The sequence below is a fragment of the Aphis gossypii genome, chromosome 2 (assembly GCF_020184175.1).
Source record: "Aphis gossypii isolate Hap1 chromosome 2, ASM2018417v2, whole genome shotgun sequence".
Taxonomy (NCBI): domain Eukaryota; kingdom Metazoa; phylum Arthropoda; class Insecta; order Hemiptera; family Aphididae; genus Aphis; species Aphis gossypii.
In genome coordinates, this window is record NC_065531.1 from 71,200,053 (window position 1) to 71,221,531 (window position 21,479).

Here is a 21,479-nt window from a genome sequence, read left to right on the forward strand (position 1 = left end):
AGAACCTAATGTCCCGTTTTCGACACGGTCAACCCTCTGTGGCACATATCCGTACTCTGACATAATAATATACTCGATACTTTATTTCATGGTGGCACAAAAGCATAAGTATGGTGTGTCTATGAAGTTAAGCAAATACCCTCATCAATTTTCCCGGTTTAAGTTACTGAATAGCTGCAGGGAGAACAACATGAATACTGTTACTACTAATAATAAAAACAATGCTTAGATAGTACTTACGAATTACGATTGTGACGAAGATTAAAAATACATATCGATTACTGACATAGTATATGTAATCAACTGTTCGATGTTCATAATTTACCCTTATCTATTAATATATATTAATATAATAATAAAACTATATTTTTATTTGAAACACAAATAATCTATTAATTCAGATAGTTCGAGCACGAAATTATTGAATATTTTTTACCAGCCATATTTTAGAATTTCTTTAAAAAAAATAATATTCATGACAAAAGTAACATAATAAGCCAAACACACCCACGACAAACATGTAGTGAAATAGCCTATCCAAATCGCCGTGCTTAACAAAAAGAAGAAAAAATCATGTCATGTGAAAAAAAAACAGTTATAAGTCGATGTTATAAAGTTAAGTGTTTACATAAAAAATAAAAATGTGGATGTACACAATACGAATATATTTATCAAAAGTTTTCAATTTTTTAGACTGAAAATCGTTTCAAAACAAATAAAACAATAAAATAATCGTGTCCATTAAATCGTAAAAACTACATTTTAGGCATATAAAATAACCGACATTTCTCAATGTTATCGTTTATACGCGTTGAAAGAGTATTAAAGGTATTTTGCTTTTCGATAATTTTTTTTTTGCGACTGTTCATCGTACTTATCGTGATTTAGCGCGTCGTGGATATAGCGACGGTGATTCGGGTTAGGCACGATGAACAGAAATCTGTATGCCATAAAAAAACCTCGAATAAAAACGATAACATTGAAAACTAATAAACCGTAAACATTCCGAACAAAATTACAAAGAATCAAAATGTTGCTATGTATGTGGCTTGGCGTAGACCAAAATGATTGCTGGAAGGTGTGATAAAGTGTGACGGTTTAAGACAGTGTAGTGGCACTGTACTGCAAGGGACCGAGTTATGTACGAGATGACGAGTGGTAAACATGACGTGACAAGGCAATTTGCAGCGAAGAAATTGCTATACAAGCCTCTGTTTTTTTTTCGGCTCTCTACAAACTACGTCTATATTATATATTGTGGTCAAAACGACTGGTTTTCATTACAACGTTACACTATATATTAAATAAAATTTTGTTCGCGTGTGTACGGTATTGTGTGTTTTGTTTTGTGTTCCCTATAGCTGTACTACTACATACAGACTAACTTAAATTTAATTATTTAGTACAAGTGTGCTACGTGAGTGATACATCTCATTCACTTTTATTGAATTTAAACATAAAGACAGAGATACTAAATTTGATATGCACAGCTGAGCATGCATCATAATATTTATATAACAGTAATAGTTTAATATAATATATTAATATAGTATACTTATTTAATATTTTGAATAATTCGTATTATGCATTTCAATTTTTTCCGGGCACTATGTTATACAAAATATAATAAAAAGGCCAATTATTTTTAAACTAAACTTATTCATATTACTGTTTAAAAAAAAAGTTTTAACCTTTTTTGTTTTTTTGAAAATGAAAGTAACGTTGCACTTCTCATAGTTACTTTTAAATCGAGTTGAAACTCCTGTAAATAAGCCTCTGTTTTGACCGCGTCCCAACTAATTCGAAAACAATTAATAACGGTCTTTGTAGTTGTATCCTGACTTAGCTAAATAATTGTAAACATTATGTTCGCATGTGATTCGTGCACTAGCGTACACACTGACATTACATACGCATGATACGAACTTATACTACCTCTATAGACTCAAAATATTATTCAGCATGATAATTTAAATTCGTGTTTACTTAACAACTTGTATACTTGAACCGTTATTGAAAACAGAGTAACTACCACATATATATAAACAACATGTTTGTGTTGTTCAAAATATTTAGTCTGATATTCCTATAAATATTATTCAAACGTTGTTATAATTACATTAATACCGAAATTAAACACATTATAAATACAAAATTGTTTTTAATCAATTTTCGACGATTAAATAAAACCTGTAACTATGATGAAAATGTTTTCATTATTTTATATGATGCGCATTTACGTGTAATTTTAACAATAAAAATATATTTTCTTTTGTTTTTCTGAAAAAAAAAAAAATTTTGAACGAATCCAATTTAGATATAAGATATCTAATTTCAAAGATAATGCTGCAAAAATATAAAATTTTATTTGATAAGAATCTATATTTATATTCAATGCAGTTTTATTTTGACATATTTAACTTCGAAATAGAATTATAACTCAGTTAGATATTGCAGGAAATAAAAATAAGCATTATATTATACAATTTTATATTATTGATTTCAACGAACCAAATCCAACATAAGAATAATCTGTATAAATAAAACAGTAAAAAGAAAAATGAATTCAAATGATCGTTTATATTTTAATCTTTACTTTGTCAAATGTATGTTTGTTAAACTGAGCTACAGATTATAATATAAAATAAAACGAAGAAACATAATATATGTAATACTCATACCTACTCCAATACACTATTAACATATTACTTGGTTTGAATAATTGAATAGTATTTCAATATTTTACTTATAAATTTATTCAGGTATATAAATATATGTATCAAAAAAGACTATACTACATTTCCTAAATGGAAATCATAATAAAAAAAAAAAACAAGTATTAAATAACTTATATAACTTCTTTAATTGAAATGTATATAATTAATTTTGAAATATTAAAGACGTCATATGACCTAAGGTTTTTATAACATTATTTATCAAATGTGGCTTGAACTAATAAAAAAAAAAAAAATAGAAATAGTCATCAATTTGGTATTATGCACATTTTTTAAATGTAACGTTAACTAACAATAATTATTGTAAAAATTACGATGTTCCCAAAATTATAATTTTTACGTTATCTGTAATATATTTTCGATTTCTATAATACATTTTACATACTATCCTATGTACTTAGATATAATTATCATATCTCCCTCGTGTAGTAGCTTACCCTTATCATCAAGACAATATTATATACAATTGACACTGTACATTTTTTTATAAAATATTATGTAAAACACTCATTATTTCTAAAATTATTAACGTTTTTGAAAATATTGTTTTTATATTATTTTTAGTCATTGGAAATATTACGTTTTAATTTTAATGTTTAAGATTTATATGACAACATGCATTTCAAATTCTGTATTCAATCGTAGAATATTTTTAAAAAGATTTCGATACACACGAATCAAATTTTGGAGTTTATGAGTAATAACTTTATGAGAATTTAAAGCTTAAATGATCGACGTGGAGTGCTACAGAGACATCTTATAAAATGTTAGTCAACAAATCATCTAAATTTAAAGTATTTACAAGGTATACCTAACTAATAAAAAATTAGTCTTGAGCTTTATTTTTATTGATATACATACTCCAAAAAATATTTTTCTTAGGAATATAAAATTAAAAATCTATAAACTTAAAGTCTTCATAAAATACGACTTATATTCAATTCAAAGAAATATATTCAAAATCGTTTAAAAAATAGCCTGTTATGTAAAATGAAATACTCTGCATATTATTAATCTTAAATTAAGTACGGACTTAAACATACATTAAAAACCTTAAACTAATGTGCATTAATAAATCAAAAATCCATAAAATATGCACCATATAATATGGTTTTATCCAAAATGTACCTATCCATTTATATTCTATCTTTTTAGGTGATTCTATCTACAAATCAGCGAAACTTAAAAATAATTATTATTTTTAGCAAACTGGTTAAAACTGTTATTGAAATCGCAATTTTATAGACAATAATATTAATTTAATCTAATTATTGATAAGTTATCACTGTAGTACCTAATAGCTGATGTTGGTTTTTTTCTACAAAATTTGAAGTGTACATTTCTTAAAACATTCGGACATCTCTAAAATATGCATTCTCTGCTAAAAAAAAAAAAAAAAAAAAACCGTCGATATTGCTTAGTAGATTCGAACTTTGTGAACTGTCAGTGAAAAATATTAAAATGTATACAAATCCGGACTAATTAAGCAGCAATCGTCATAATATTCATAACGTTTGACAAAACATATTATTGTGATGATGATAATATTAATATGTATTATGATGAAGACTATCAGCAATCGACGATAACAATAATGTTCGATAATAACGTTGGGTGCAATCTCGTGTTATGAAATAATATTATTTACATTATAGAATATTATTATGTGGTCGACACGAACGGTTCGCGTCGTGCCAAGTACACGCTCAACAATTATTACTACAATAATATTATTATCATATAATATGATTTAAATTAAATTATTTGCGTAATGGATATTATCATTATCATATTATCGTACTCACGGTGTCAAAGTCGTATATTAACGGAGATGAGACTGCAGCTGGACGCGCGCCGGTGTACCAAAAGTCATTCCGTCACAGACTCCGAGAGCGGTGTGTGATTTTGGCGGCGGGCTGCATCGCGTTTTACCACCCTTACGGAACGCGGCGGCATCGGTGGCGGTGTGGTGGCAGTGCGGCGGACGTGGTGCGGCGGAGGACTCGATCGCCACCGCCACCGCCACCGCCGCCGCCGTCGTCGTCGTCGTCGTCGTCGTTGGCGTCGTCGTCGGCGGTGGCGGCGATCGCACGCAGACGCAACCCTTTTGCTCTCCGCTGTTCTCCGTCCTCCGCACATGCTATTCCCTTGCTCCCGAAACGCCACCCCTCCGCACCCCTTACCGTTATCCCCGTTGCCGTTATACTTGTACACAAAATATATTATTATTATTTTCTACCACCATATATGTCCCCGGCTCCTATATAATATATATATATATATATATATATATACGTAAGTTAACTTTACATATATATATATATATGTGCGTGTGTGTGTATACAGAGTGATTCACAACCAACGCTAGTCGCTCACCTCAGTTTTTTCCTTCGAAATAATAATAAATTTATTCAAATTCCGCGCGACTTTTCAAATTCTCAAAAATATTTAAAGACCGTGTTTGAAAACTCCAGAGAATTTTGTACTTCTTAATGAATGTCTTATTGTAATGCAAATTTCTGTTTATCAAATGAGAGCCCATCTGTATTATACGGTAAGTTAGTCAGTGGATATTTTTAACAATAATTTCGATGTAAATAATTCGAAATTCGAGCGAGTATTTTCACGGTTACATTTTTAATAAGGATAACAGTTCTTAAAAGTGGTTTTAAAAAAATATATAAAATTGGATATAGTACCTATATTATATTAACCAAAGACCATTTTTTACAACTTGTGAGTATTCATAGATGAATATCAATCACTAAAATTATCAAATTACTATAGAGCCTTTATATCTTCCAAGTCCATTATTCTTAGTACTTGAACACAAATTTAAATAACTAAAAAACTGCTTGTTCAAATTTTAATTTTAAGAGCAATTATCCATTAAATACGTAATTTACAGTACAAAAAGAGTTTTTATTTGAAAAACAGAAGCTATTATTTCATTGCCTTTGAACCGTTTAAATTACTGACTTACTGAAGAAAAAAATATGACCATCCCGGCGAATCATCCTGTATAATATTTTTTTTTTTTTGCTGCCCTATGACACCATAATATAATTTACATAGATAAAGTTATTATTATACACGCGTGGTTTTCATGGTATATGTATATTATATAGTCGTATTTTTTTTACCGGAATCCAATAATAATTCCTTGTTTATTATATTATGTACTTTGAATCCAATTTTTCAAATTCTATACATTTATATATAAATATAATATATATAATGCAAAACCATACTATATTATTGTTGATCTTATGTTTAGAAGCTGAATGTTTTCCTGACTTATATTGACATCTTCAATATGCCGAGCACCAAACTTATCATTATTTTTAGATAATAATCATTAATTGTCCTGTGTGTATAATGTATACAATTGCGTTCTAAGTCTAAATGAATAGCAAGAATAAGTTACATGACAAATTTGTTAAATCTACAACTCTCCTTTATTTTTGATTTTTCTTATGAAATTGTGATTTAGAAAAAAAAGGTATTAAGTATTTACCTACTATAAAAAAAACAACAGGAAAAATAATTTCTGAAAAAATTTAATATTACTACCTTTTAGAATCACGTGGAGAAAACTGAAAAAGTTACGTGTAAATCACCTTGAAATATAATGTATTTGGTGATTTTTTTTTTTGTTTTTCATGACTTTTTCTCTAAATAGCGTCTCGCCAAACGAGACTTCTAAAACATTTCGTTAAATGTATCGTATACGTACGTGTGTGCCTGCGCGCGTGTGCCATGTATAATACGGGCGAACAGCCAACGACTCAGAAACACTTTCCCGCCTCATTTTTATAATAATAATATATATGTTTCCACTCTACGCCCTCTAGGTAGTTGCTAACTCACTTACCTCAGGGTTTCTACTAGTTTCCCATTTCTTCAACAATAACCTTATGTCTATATAAATATGCAATTATATAGTGCCTGTAGATTTTTTTTTGTTTTTATCTCACTCGCGACTTTATTCATATTATTTTAATATAATATCCAGCAGTACCTGTAGTACCTACCTCATCATTTTCTCGCATCTGTGTATACTCAAAAATAATACACAGTATAACATTGAAAAAAATTAAATTAATTCCATAAAAAATTTATTTTTTTTATGAATCACAACAATGAAATAATTCCAACGTTCATCCGACTATTTTTCATGTAAATATACAATATGTAGCTATATATGTAAATATTTTATTTATTTATTTATTGTAACCTGCATAACTTCATGTATTATCATAATATTCCTAAGCATTATGAAGGTATTATTAAAGAATGTTTAAATAGCTATAATGTTTTTTCTACCAATGATATTTTATTTATGAATTTTATATTATATCACTATACAAAAATATTTAACACACTACCTAATTCAAAAAGATACTTAACAAAATATACAAAATCATTAAATTATTTATCAGAATGTTCTATATAATATGTTTGAGTTACATCGTCATTCATATGAATAATTAAAAATTACATTTAATAATAACATGAATTCATATAAATCAAAAATACTAGTTCAATGGTAAAAATCATCTTAATGAGAATAAAAAATGTTAAATTTCATATAATAAAAACTAAAAAAATGTGCTACAACATTCTGAAGTATTCATAAGGCTGACTTAAAATTTGTCTTCTTCTCTTTCTTTTTTTGATAAAAAGTGGACAGCTTGTTTAAGGGTTACTAAAAGCGATTTGTTACTCGAATATCGCTGATAGTTAATTCTGTTTAACATATATCTACGACAGTTTTTACGGTTTTAGTACTTTCTAGGTTGCATTATTATATTGCAAAACTCAGAGACGCTCATTAAGTATAGTCACTTCCGTTCTTCTTAAACATTTGATACTCTGACAACGCAGAGTTTAGTGCTATTGAATAGACAGATGGCGGTAATATCGACATGATTAACTGTAGTAGCTATAGAACTGTTGTAGCTTTTAAGAGACCATTATGCTATTCAACTGATTTGTTTTTCAACTTTGTCTTAGCTTCATGTCACAGAAAGTGCCATAATTTTGTTTTTGTCGATAATATACTTCACTTTGGCAATACTCCGAAGAGTAACAATTTAACAGCATTGTATGGTATTAATGTAATGTTAACCAGCGCCACACTTGCAGTTTTGTTCTATATGAAAAATCAGTTTTATTATTGCCACTTATGCAACTACACGAAACTAAGCTTTCTATTATTATTAACCAAACTCAGCTCACGATTTTTGATGAAATATCCAAAATAAGATATGAAAGATAATTGTAGATTAATTTATAAAATGTACATATTAACCACAATATTTTTGATGGTTTGAATTATTAATAAAATATTAGATCAATAAATAGTACAAAACAAAACAAAATTATAGGAAGTTAAATAAATTCTAATTCGAGATTTGAAAGAAATAGAAAAATGTTCTGTTTATCTTATAAGTATCTACGTCTATCAAATAATAAATTAAATATTCCGTAAAAATACCAATAATCTAAAAGTATTGAAAAGTTGAAAAATAATAGAAAAAGTTTTCATTCCCGGAGAGATTTAAACCCGGTAACTTCTCAGTCCGTGGTTTCTTAGGTGGTTTTTCAAAATTTTCGAAGAAAAATATTTTGAAATAGCAAAACTAATATTTCTATAAAATATTATACATATCCGATAATTTATAATCTTTAGTTTGATTGTATGAAACAACAGTTTAATACATTTTAAAATTGAACTTATTATTTTATATACGTACCTATGTGTACTTATATTACGTATAATGTACAAGATATACAGCTATAAAATTATCCTTTAAAAATATTATTATAATTGAACTTGATCAAATTAAATATAGTTGCTCTAAATCTGTGTTAATGCAATTTTAAACTAAATACTGAAAACATTAATGTTGCAACTGATTGGTAATAATATGTTATATTAACTATATGGGAGGTATTCACCATTTTATCTAGTTCAAACAAATAAACTTTAAAGTTTCATTTGTCATAATTTACTTTTAATTTAGAATAAATCATCATCTTTCCAAGCATTATTGTTATAATTTATTTATTGGATATAAAACAATTTTTTTTTTGTTGAAATGTAAATAATAATAAAGCAATATTTAATTTCTATGATTGTATAAACTAAGTCATTCACTTATTTTACCCTTGAATCACTTTTTTTATAAGATAATAAGATATCTCATTTGTTTGACGTCACAACTATCTTAAAATAAAAACACGCTGACACTTATCAATATCCTTGCAACTTAAACATTAAAAATGCACTCTAAATAATAAACTAATGTTTATAAATATAATTCCAGTATATCTCATTATTATCGTCACAATAATGAATAAATTATATCTATTTATATAGACATTTTTGTGTTCAAAATAATATAATTTTCTATTTCTGATTACACGTGCACAAAATTATTATAAATAAACTAAACATCATATACTTTTTAAATTGTAAATGGCATCACGCATGGATATATTTTATTGTACATAAATATACATTAAGAATAATATGGAAATTAGGTTCGTTGATAATTATTGGTATCATATAACTTATAAAAGCTATGGTTGATATAAAGAACGGATAGGTGATTTGACCTTGTCATATTGATGACGAACATATATTTTGAGGATTTAAAGAGAAGTTGGTGTAATATGATATCTTATACAATTTACTAATTTATAGTCAACATAAATAATAATTATTATTAACTTCTATCAATCAAGTCATATAATTGGTGAGCATCCATTAGTGTTAATTATTCTTATACATATGTTACTTGTATTTTTTTTTTCATATATATATAAACTTTTATCGAATATGCCAATTATTTGTTGGCACAAAATTCCATAAATTTTAAATAATCAATTAAAAAAAAAAATAATGTTACTGATTTTCAACTTTATTTATTTAACAACTATTTGGATCGTTTTAAAAATCTGGATTATATAATATTATATAATAATTCTTGGGTTTGACCTTGACTTTTTACTGTATGATAACAATTATTTTTAAATTTAACCTGTACACTTCAAACTATTCACATAATTTAAGGGAACGAATGAACGATGTCTATAAAATAAATAGGTAAACGCAATTATAGCGACAAAATCTTGCTCAAATTTCTGTAAGCGGGATAAGTTTTTCTTCATCAGACTTTACAAAACTAACATTTTAAAGGTTTCAATTTGTCGGTAGGTGCACTGCTTCAAAGAGAAGTCAGAAAATGTAATTTTATAGTTTTCTTCATTTTAATAAAGTATATGGTATTTGATCGAAAGTTTCAGTATACACCAAAGATTAATTTTCATAAACTAACTTAAAATAAATTTATATTTAATGTTGTGGGCGTAATAACACTAAGAACCACAGTTATTTTACTTTTGTTCAATAACACATACAAGTGATCACCATAAGTGCTTTACATCTTATTGTATAGTTATGGATAATATAAATGTAATGTATGAAAGTAGGTACACGTTTATTATGTTCACTGTTCAGTTAGTCTAACAATATTATATGCAAATTTATAAAAGGCGAATAATAAATATTGGATGTATCATATTTTACTCTGTTATAATAATACTGAGGTAAGTAAACCAATAAGAAAGCTGAGAGAAATAATGTTCGTTGGCTATATGTATAAATAATAAATATTAATACTTATAACAAAAACATACTAAAATGTAACCATATTATAATTTAACCAAAATTGTTTGAAATAAATGGAACAATTATTATTTTTAATTACTACAGTATTCAGGAAGTCGAAGTGAATACATTTATAAAGCTATAAAAGGATTAAAGAAAATAGTTGCTGATAAAAACATTTACATTTATGTCTTAGTGAGTTTTCAAAAATATTTAAATTTTAAATATTGTTTTTACTTTGCTGTCTTTATTGCCTGTGCTCATGTTGCTCGTGTTAGATTGTCATTAAAATGTATAAAATAATGAAATACCGTGTAGGTTTGATGACTAAAAGTTACACACAAACGTAAATCTGAATAAAAAATAAGTAGCGGTCAAGTATATTTTGATAGTCAAGTGTCATAAACGTTGAGTAGTCAGACCAAAGGATTTTTGTTACTTTAATTCTATGGATTTTTTTAAAAAAAGTAACACTTACGGTACAACTATAATCGCTGATTTTTTATCATCAGATAAACAATATTGAAGAAAAATCAAAATAATTACTCTAAACAAATTAATTAAAGAGAAAAGTGTTTTGTTATTATGATGTTTTGAATTTAAATATCAATTAAATATAACGATCGTATTATATAATATTATACCTACATTATTATATGATATTCTCTCACAACAAAAATAATAATTGTTTGAACTTGTTTCTTTTAAAAAATATTCACATTATTGTATAATATGGAAAATAATATTTGTTTTCAGAAGTACAGAACTTCGACGTAATTTGAATAATGTGGAATGTATAATATATTGTGTACACAATTAAAAAAAAAAATAACGCATATTGTTTGCACTCTGTGAAGTAACCGTTTTAGCTACTACGTATATAATATTTATTCAGTTTATATGTATATTATAATTTTTTTTCTTTTATATCAAATATGCGTTTAATAATTAAAAGTGCACGTCGTACTCCAGCAAACTTCGTATTTAATGACGCTGAACAGATTGCATTGTAATTTATTTAGCCAGTGGTACATAATGATGAAACTTGGGTTTTCCCCAAGGAATAGTTCCATAGTTCTACGGTGGGTTACTCACGATTGTGTTTACTTAGGCATTCTCGTGTATGTATATAAAGTATAATGCCTAAAACCATACGGTAGTTACACTTAGATGTCTTCTATGGGATAGCTATCTGTAAATGGATAGAAACGATCGTAACTTTAGCAAACAATAACTGTCTTACGTGGATTATAATAATATTATGTTTAGCAGGTAAGCAGGTACTATGTTATACTATATGTATACATAGCGACATTTATGATCGATCGTAATCGAGCAAAATATCAAAGTTAATATAATAAAATTCGTGTAAGGGTGTTTAAATTAAGAGATAAAATATAATAATAATAAAATGGCCTATATGAAAAAAAAATTAAATTAAATGTTTCATTTTTATTTTTGTAATTATTTATTTTAAGGGCATAACAATTAATATAATTGGCTAATAAAATATATAAGTATTATAAAGAAAAAATAATTAGAATTAAAGTTTAAAGATTTAATTAGATAAAGTTGTGCATTGTTTTGAAAAGAAATTTAAGATGTTTGTATATTTTATTTATCCGGTCCCAATAACTAATTCTTAAAGGTTGTATTTTAGTTTTCTTTAATGTCCTCATATTTTTAGAAATTAATTGAAATTTAAAGTGGAGGAATTTGCTTTTATTAAAAGTATTTCAATCATAATAATTTTATATAATACACATACATACTATTTTAATCGATTGATTATATTCAAAAGTCAGTTAAAAATATTCACCCAAGAATTATTTTATAGTTAATATGTCAAAGTATATATTGTCAAAAATTAACTCATGCATTCAAATAACACTTATCAATAAAAAATAAATTTTTAAACTGCTAGCTAACAAAAATATTTCTAAAAAAAATATATAAATATATACATTATAATTATTTAAGTTTCGTCTAATAATATAATAGTATTAACCGTAAAAAATTTTGGTTATTATGTTAAGATCTTTTTTTATAAATAAAATCTAAATATTTAAAATTTGTTATATTCAAATTCTGAAACTCAAGTGATTACCAATAAACAAAAACCCAGCTGTTGGTTTAATGGCATTGTAAGTTTGTTGAGGTAATTGTATATACATGTAATATATTTCTCTCTTAAAACAACATGATTTAAAAAAAAAATGTATAGGAACTTCAATATATATGTATAATAGATATCACATAAACAATAAAATGGATACAATTTTTTTTTTAAATACAATAATAATTATTATAATATTTGACACTAACTGATAGATAATAACTAAATTATTGAATATATTGTACATGTAAAACAATTAAATACACGAGAATATAATGTATAATAGCGTGGAAGAAAATTTTTGTCAGCAATCTTTTGTTTAGTTTTTTAAAAAATTGTATCATATTAAAAATACGGAAACTAAGCAATTTATTGTTAATTTATTAAGTCATAAAGCCATTGTAGAATTGAACCATTATTCTAAACAACCTAGGTAGTTCATCGAAATTATCGTACTCTGTTAAATGCAAAACAAAGGAGTTTCCATTTCGGTTACTAAAGCAAAGTCAGATAGTTCTATTCCATTTCTTTTTCCGTATATATATATATATATATATGTTCATGGTGATTATAATATGTATAACTACGCGGGTTATTACGAGAACAGCGAAAATGTGTGTTTTTCCACAAACGAATAACCCAACCAGCTTATATTATTCTATTGTATATATTATATGAATAATTCTTGTCTCGAGATACTTACTTTTGGTTATACATTTAAAAATAAAAGCGCATCTTTTTAAAAATAAATAATTAATCTCACAAGTCTACTAATATTGCAAACAGAATGAGTACCTAACAATAGTACATTACTATTTCATAGTGCATTTTATAAAATAACATTTTATGTAAATACATTTTCTATAGTTCATTATAATATTTTGCTGTATTTTAACGCGAAATTGTAAAATGCATTATACTATTTATATTAAGTGCCAGATAATTGCATCATATTAAATTATATTAATACAAAGCCAATAATAATATGTATTATAATTGTTTGTACAACGAACTCACAAATATAATCATTTTATTTGTTTTATGTTACTGTAATAAAAATATATTTTAATATAAAAATAATTGTGTAAGTATTACACTTTTAATTTTTTTTTTTATCTGCGTATTTATAAGTTTATTTTTCAATGCTGTAAATATATATGAAAAATTACGAAAATTGTCATATTAAAACTTTACTTATCATTATATCAATCGTTTATATCTTGATGTTTTTTTTATAACTCTGACAAAGATTTATGAATTGAGTAACATTATGATGTAATTTATTAAAATAGTAGGAAGTTTTAAGTGGTACAAAAAAATATGTCAGTTTAACTGTGCTTTGTTTTTTTTTCTTTATACTCTTGAGTATTAATAGTTTGTTAAATTAAATTGTATATACTATAGTATTTAAAACAGAAAAAGTTATTAATATACATATACATTAATATATATTTTATATTTTTTTTCCACAATATAAATATCACTTCTCTTTGAATAATGCAAATTATAAAACTGTTGACGTATCAAATTTTTTTAAGTAGAATAGAAAAACATACCAAAAATAAATGATCAAACAATTTTATCAAAACATAACTGTCCGTCAAATGTGTAATGTGGAGTGTATCGTTTCGTTTTACTTAAACCCATTCTGCAACACGTTTTTATGATTAAAGTAATATATCTATAGATATAATCAATATTCACGGTTATTTTTTAATGTGCGCTTGTAGTAAAATATATAAGAAAATAAATAACAATAAAGTAATATATTCGTTTATATATCTTGTCTTTATCACAATTATTTGAGTCCGTTGTTAGAAAATCTCAAAAATCTATATATAACATAATATCATTGAAATAGCTGTTAGGTTAGGTTAGCGATTTTAAAACTAGTATATACCATCGCATATTGTCATGAATATTATAATAATATATTTTAAATTAAATAAGTCTATTGTAAATACCACGTGTTATTCGAATACCGACATTAACCAAATGAAAATGTCGATTTCAACAACTAAATTAGGATATCTGTTCTGAAAGTCTGTACCTACCAAATAATCTAAACCATCCTGAAATAAGTGCACGAATATATCCAAGTACAACAAATCCCGTGTATTTATTCATATACTAACTAATAATACCATTACACACGACTGCGGACAATTTGTAGTGTTATTCGCCATTATAATATTATTATAATGCCATTCCTGACGATATTCAAGTGCTGTTTTGAAAAACGTTATCAGACGTCGTGCACGTTCTTCTGAATGTATATCGCATTCGTATACATTAAATTATATTATAAAATTGCATATTGAAATAATATCCTTATGGCAGGATTGAATACAATAATAATAATGCGCGTTCATACTATTATTTGTGTTTTCAGTCAATACACATTCTTGGAATATCCATACGATTTGCAATAAAATTTAGTACACGCGACTCTGAATATATTGTATATTGTATTATACCAGCTGTAACGCGTACAACTAGTGTTGGAAAGAGCAAACAGAATATTTGATTTGGATTTTTCAGGAAAATGTCAAATCGTTTCTATTCTACTGTTAACGGATGATACATATCTTATAAAAACAATAACATAATATGGATAGGTTATTTCTAAATTGTATTTCGAATTGACAACAGTTTTTATCACAAAACACACCCCACCCCTCACGGTTTTTTTTTTTTAGAAAACGCGTATCTATTCGAGTATGAAATTATACGATGTTAATAAATAATTATCAGTGTCACCACATCAATCAAGTCAGTAATATAAATTGTTATGAAATTGTTATGGAATATTAACTAAATGTTTTTTATTGTATATAATGATATTATCAATAAAACAAGATTTTAACACGATTATTATTAGGTAAAACAAGTTTGATTTCAAATTATTGTTGAAAACATTTGTTTAAAATGTTTATTTCTTTTTATTCAAGTAATTTCTTTTTCAAGTCTACTTATATTAATGTTTTATAGAATAGAATTTTTTTTTTTCATTGTAGTAATATTTTAAGGCTTATAACTTTTTAAACTCACTTTTTTTAAAACACCAAGTCATATGTGTTTCTGAAAATGACACAGTTAAAATTATGTTACACTAAATCAATAATTTTATTATTTATAAGAAATTATTAACATTTAGAGAAGTGTATAGTTTTACAATAACTTCGATGGATAAAAAAAACATATTATCATGTTATGTATACGTATAGCTTTTATTCAATTCAAATATATATATATTATTATGAGATCTTCACATTTTAGTGCCAAATGTGTAAATAATAATCACTATATTTTTCACGTGATGTTCATTGGATTTTATAATATGCTACGTGTTTGATCTCTAGAAAAAAAAATATTCTTAAAAAATTGTATTGTTTCATTTACATCAATTCAGTATAATATGTGACACTATTATATTATGGAGTTGCTATCTAATGGATTTTAATATTTTATATTATTACTAGATGTGCCTCGCTCTGCTGTGAAATTCGGTCTAAGTGAAATTCGATCTAAATGATATTCGGTCTAAGTGATATTCGCTCTAAGTGAGTACCCTAGGTCGGAGACGGGACTGTAAAGAAAATATCGTAAAAAGTCTAGTAGTCACAATTTTAGTTAACCTAACCTCCGGTGGTTTGGGAGGAGCCGATGGGGTCCTAACCTAACCTTCGAGGGGGGTCGGTGTGCCTCGATTTCTGGGCTGGTGGAAGCCGCCTTTGGCGCCTTCGAGGGGGGTCGGGTGAAAATCGTGTTATCAGGAATTCGATGGAAAATTGTAATCGGGTGTATAGAAAAGAATTAAGTGTCTAGCTATCAGTCCTAAACTGGCGTAATACTGTTTCCCATTGCATGCCCTGTCTTTTTGTATATAAAAAAATGTATTTAGCGAAAATGGTAGTTGAGTGTCTAGCTATTATTAATCATCACATCACGTAACTAAATCTGTATCCTAAATCTATATCTGACAATACAATCCACCTGCGCCTCCGACGTCGAAAGTCTAATGTTGTATTATAGGATAAAAAGTATAAAGTCGAATAACATATTTTGAGCATTCGAGTCGAGTTGTCAGTTATCATTGGGAAAAATCGAATTAAACGCCATTAAACCCACCCACCACGTAGGCAATCCTACTGCGTCGGATCGCGGACAATGTGTGAATAGTAGGTTATGATACCAATATATATAATATATATGTATATGAACAATCTCATACCGTGTCCCGTCGCATGCCTGGTTCTTTTTTTTTATATTATAAAATGTATTTAGTGAAAATGGTAATTGAATGTCTAGCTATCAGTCATCATAATATGATGTAAATCGATGTCCGAAAGTTAAATCCATAATTGTCATACTTCCTAATGTCGAAGTTCAGATGTTATTTTTGATATAAAAGAAACTATAAAACATATCAGATGTCATAAAAATTGAAAACATAACAATTCAAAATGTACTCCCTTAACGCGTTATAGTAATACACTTAATAATATGTATATATATATACTTATAATAATAGCGGCCGGTGTACCTCGCTCTGCTGTGAAATTCGGTCTAAGTGAATACCCTAGGTCGGAGTCGGGACTGTAAAGAAAATATCGTAAAAAGTATAGTAGTCACAATTTTAGTTAATCTAACCTCCGGTGGTTTGGAAGAAGCCGAGGGGGTCCTAACTTAACCTTCGAGGGGGTCGATGTGCCTCGATTTCTGGGCTGGTGGAAGCCGCCTTCGAGGGGGTTGTGTAAACATCGTGTTATCAGGAATTTGATGGAAAATTGTAATCGGGTGTCTAGAAAGAAATCATACACTAAAAAAGTAAGAAAAGTACTGAAGTGGAGTAAATAAATACGAAAAATGGTAATTGAGTGTCTAGTTATCAGTCCTAAACTGGTGTAATACCGTTTCCCATTGCATGCCCTGTTCTTTTTGTATATAAAAAAATGTATTTAGCGAAAATGATAGTCGAGTGTCTAACTATCAATCATCACGTCATCACGTACCTAAATCTATGTCTGACAATGCAATCCGCCTGCGCTTCCGACGTCGAAAGTCTAATGTTGTATTGTAGGATAAAAAGTATAAAGTCGAATAACATATTTTGAGCATTCGAGTCGAGTTGTCAGTTATCATTGGGAAAAATCGAATTAAACGCCATTAAACCCACCCACCACGTAGGCAATCCTACTGCGTCGGATCGCGGACAATGTGTGAATAGTAGGTTATGATACCAATATATATAATATATATGTATATGAACAATCTCATACCGTGTCCCGTCGCATGCCTGGTTCTTTTTTTTTATATTATAAAATGTATTTAGTGAAAATGGTAATTGAATGTCTAGCTATCAGTCATCATAATATGATGTAAATCAATGTCCGAAAGTTAAATCCATAATTTTCATACCTCCTAATGTCAAAGTTCAGATATTGTTTTTGATATGTAAGTGTAAGAAACTATAAAACATATATTATTTTTTTAAGTATTAAGTAAAAGATAAATATTTTTAATTTATAAAACATATCAATTCAAAATTACGTACTCCTTAAACGCGTTGTAGCGTACTACACGTCTACACTTTATATGTATATATACTTATAATAATCGTAATAATATGGTATTGAAAAAAATCGTAGACGTATGTATTTATCGTATAAGAGAAAGCAATAGCTTTAATTTTCAAAATTCAAATTAAAAAATCAAAAACTAACTCGAAAAAAAATGCAAAAAATTGTTGGATACGGGCGGAAGAGACGTTAATTAGAGCGTCGCCGTAAAAATGCGCCAAAGGCACAGCCAGAGAGGGAATCGAACCCGCTCTACCTCCTATTACCTACCACGGGGAACTTACGCCTTATCCTATCGACTACAGTTTAAGCTGGATACTGATGCCGAATCTCGAGCACTTAAACCGTTTCTGTGTTGCGACGAATTTTTCGTTCAGCTCAGTTTTAATTCGTATAATTCGTGTGTAATAAAGCTTAATTATTCTTATTAATTATCTATTTAATGTATATCTGTAACACTACCTACTTAAATACCTTAATCATACATCTATTTAACGTACCTATTTAATAATAAATCTACAAAATAAGCCGTTAACGTTTCTCAAAGCAACGTACAGTTGAAATACTCATATCTATAGGTATTTTTATAACATATTATAATCATGTACACGAACATTGTATTGTTTGGTGAAATGTCGTCTAGAAACACACAGCAAAACAAACAACCAACGGTTGAATATAAAACAACATCATTTTGTATTATAATATACAAATTATCAGACAGATCGGAAAAAACAGTCGAATAAAAACAAAAAATCGAAGGAAAACGTCGTCGTACTCGGAAGACCCCAAAACGCACGGAACGGAACGGAAAACGTTCGGAAAAGTATGAAAATCATAAAAAAGCGAACATTTTTCGAAAAACCGCATAATAATCGAGCGAAAATCGAAAACGCGTTAAATACGTATAAAATACTATAACAAAAGTGTCATAAACATTTCCTACAGAAACTCTTAGGTATGATTAAGAATATTTGCAATTACAACTTTGACTTACCTAACTATACCTGTACTCAACTCTTTCAGGGGCTTTTATATTATGAGACATATCAATTTTATATGTAAATGAAGAGTATGCCATCATATATACCTGTATAATAATTCCATATAGTTCGTGTGTAATAAAGCTTATATTAATATTAATTGTCTATTTAATATAACGTTTCCCAAAGAAACGTACACTTGAAAATACAACAACATATTTTAATATAACAAACAGCCGATAAAAAAAAAAAATAAAAAAAAAAAATCGAAAAAATAATAAAATCGTCGAAAACCCGCGTAATAATCGAACCTAACCTAAGAAAAACGCGTTATCGAGACGGCGGCGTTGGAGAACCGCCTGTTTTCGCGATAACGACGGCGGCGGGCCATGGAAGAAAAAACGGCGACCGAGGCGCACTCTTTTCATAGTGAAACGAACTATTGTTCACGCTTTATTATATAAGATTATTGTACTTAAAATAACCTTTGAGATGTGTCACTTCTTTCAACCCCCCCCCCCCGTATTTTTATCATTATTATAGTAATTTGGGGTTACGTCGGTAGTGACCTTTACCGGAGTTCAGCAATAAAGGATACATCCATGGGGAAAGTAAAACATTGACTGCAATGTGTATATCTGATACTAACTCGCCAAATTCGAGAGCAAGAGACCGTTTGTGGAGAAAAAATCGTTGTTGAAGCAATAGTAGCATAAATTATTTTTATATGAATAAGTGTACACAACCTATACAACCTACCATGGCTATTGACTTCATAGTGAGGACGAGAGAGGTTAAACGTGGGAGACGAGCGGTAAGGCGCAATGATCTCGCGGCCGATATTGTCATTTTATTGTTCTCGTGATTTATGAACTTGAGTTACTTTTTATTTTTTTAAAATATTTTTCGGGCCTTTTTTTTTCGTTGTGAAAACTCAATATAATAATCCGCTGGCAAGAAGCCGAAAAGTTTGAACTTATCATTAAAAACATCCGTTGTGCTCGTGAGCCACCCTCACGGTGTGTTTATATACAATAAAAATTTTTAAATATATTATTGTACCTACTACAATATAATATATATGACACATTTATACCTGTGCGGCAGTTTGTGACTTCGCGTTTGTGCGCTTGCATAATAAATGTGCTTATTTACTTTTACGGGTCGTGATGAAGAAAACAATTGTAAATTGTAACAAATGTAAATCATTTTAGACACTGCGCAAAACGAAAAATAAAATTTTTAACAGTATCGATCGCTGTAGAGAATGTTACGCCTCTCGTGGCATTAGATCACAACATTAATATACGCTAAACCATGTTTAATGAGGAGGAGGATAAAAAGGAGGAGTTTTACTCTCCCTTGATTCAACCATTGGTACCACCTAACTGATTTTTTTAATTCAAAATATAGCCTTCTTATATAATAAAACGAAAAGAGATTTTCCATGTGATTACATATATTATACGATATAACTTTTAAAATAAATATCAAAATGTTTACGAAGGTCTATCCTTGTCAGTTTTGGTATTGATGCGATAAATTTAAACTTGATTAACTGAGTTATTGAACTATACACTATATTAATATATATATATATATATATTTAAGTAAACTATGTCAAAGTTTAAAACCAATATTTTTGAAACTAGTGATTTTATATTTTATAGAAAACTTTTAAAAACCAACTATTTTTAGAGTTAAAATTTGCGTCTGTTCAGTGATGTGTCATGTCGGCATACAACTACAAACAGGTAGACATTTTCAAATAAAACTAAAAACTTGTTTCACTAAAGTTATTTTTGTACAAAACAATCTCTCAACTAATTAGTTTTACAAATATTTATTTATTTATTATTATTATTATTTTTTTTTTAAGTTCATCTAGAAGAGGAGCTCTGTGAGTAATTTAACTGAAAATGTCAACAAAATGTCATTTGGTCAAGTACTTTTCCGTTTTCAAAAAAGAAATTTGGAAAAAACTCACGTTCTACACTTAAAATATGAAAAATAATAAATAATACTATTTTCAGTCACTTCAAAGCTAATCCATTATTCCAAGCCATTATGATTTAAGCTTTCCACTCAATCATAAAACTCGTTTTTTATCCATTTATTTATATTTTAAAAATACTTAACTATGAAACATATTACTAAATATAGTATATAAATATATATTAAATTAGTGTATTTATTATTTACTTTAACTAATTTTAAATTTAAGAATATGTTTTTCTCAATTAAGTTGTTTAGTTCTTAAAAATTAGTATATCAAATTAATGTTGTTAATATATTTTAATCAAATTTTAGCTTTTAAATTATACAATTTTATTTTAAACAATGATAATATGAAGTATGTAGTTTTATACCAAAAATAAATATATA

General features: G+C 27.6%; 1 protein-coding gene across 2 annotated transcripts in view; it reads right to left on the minus strand.

Moving 5' to 3' along the window:
- The window catches only part of LOC114124050 (C3 and PZP-like alpha-2-macroglobulin domain-containing protein 8), a 141,497-nt gene extending 136,793 nt beyond the window's left edge, over nt 1-4,704 (minus strand). For both annotated transcript variants that reach the window (XM_050201715.1, XM_050201714.1), the window contains exon 1: nt 4,541-4,704. The gene's annotated coding sequence lies outside the window, so the exon portion shown is untranslated. The remainder of the gene's footprint in view (nt 1-4,540) is intronic.
- Nucleotides 4,705-21,479: the final 16,775 nt, after the last annotated feature.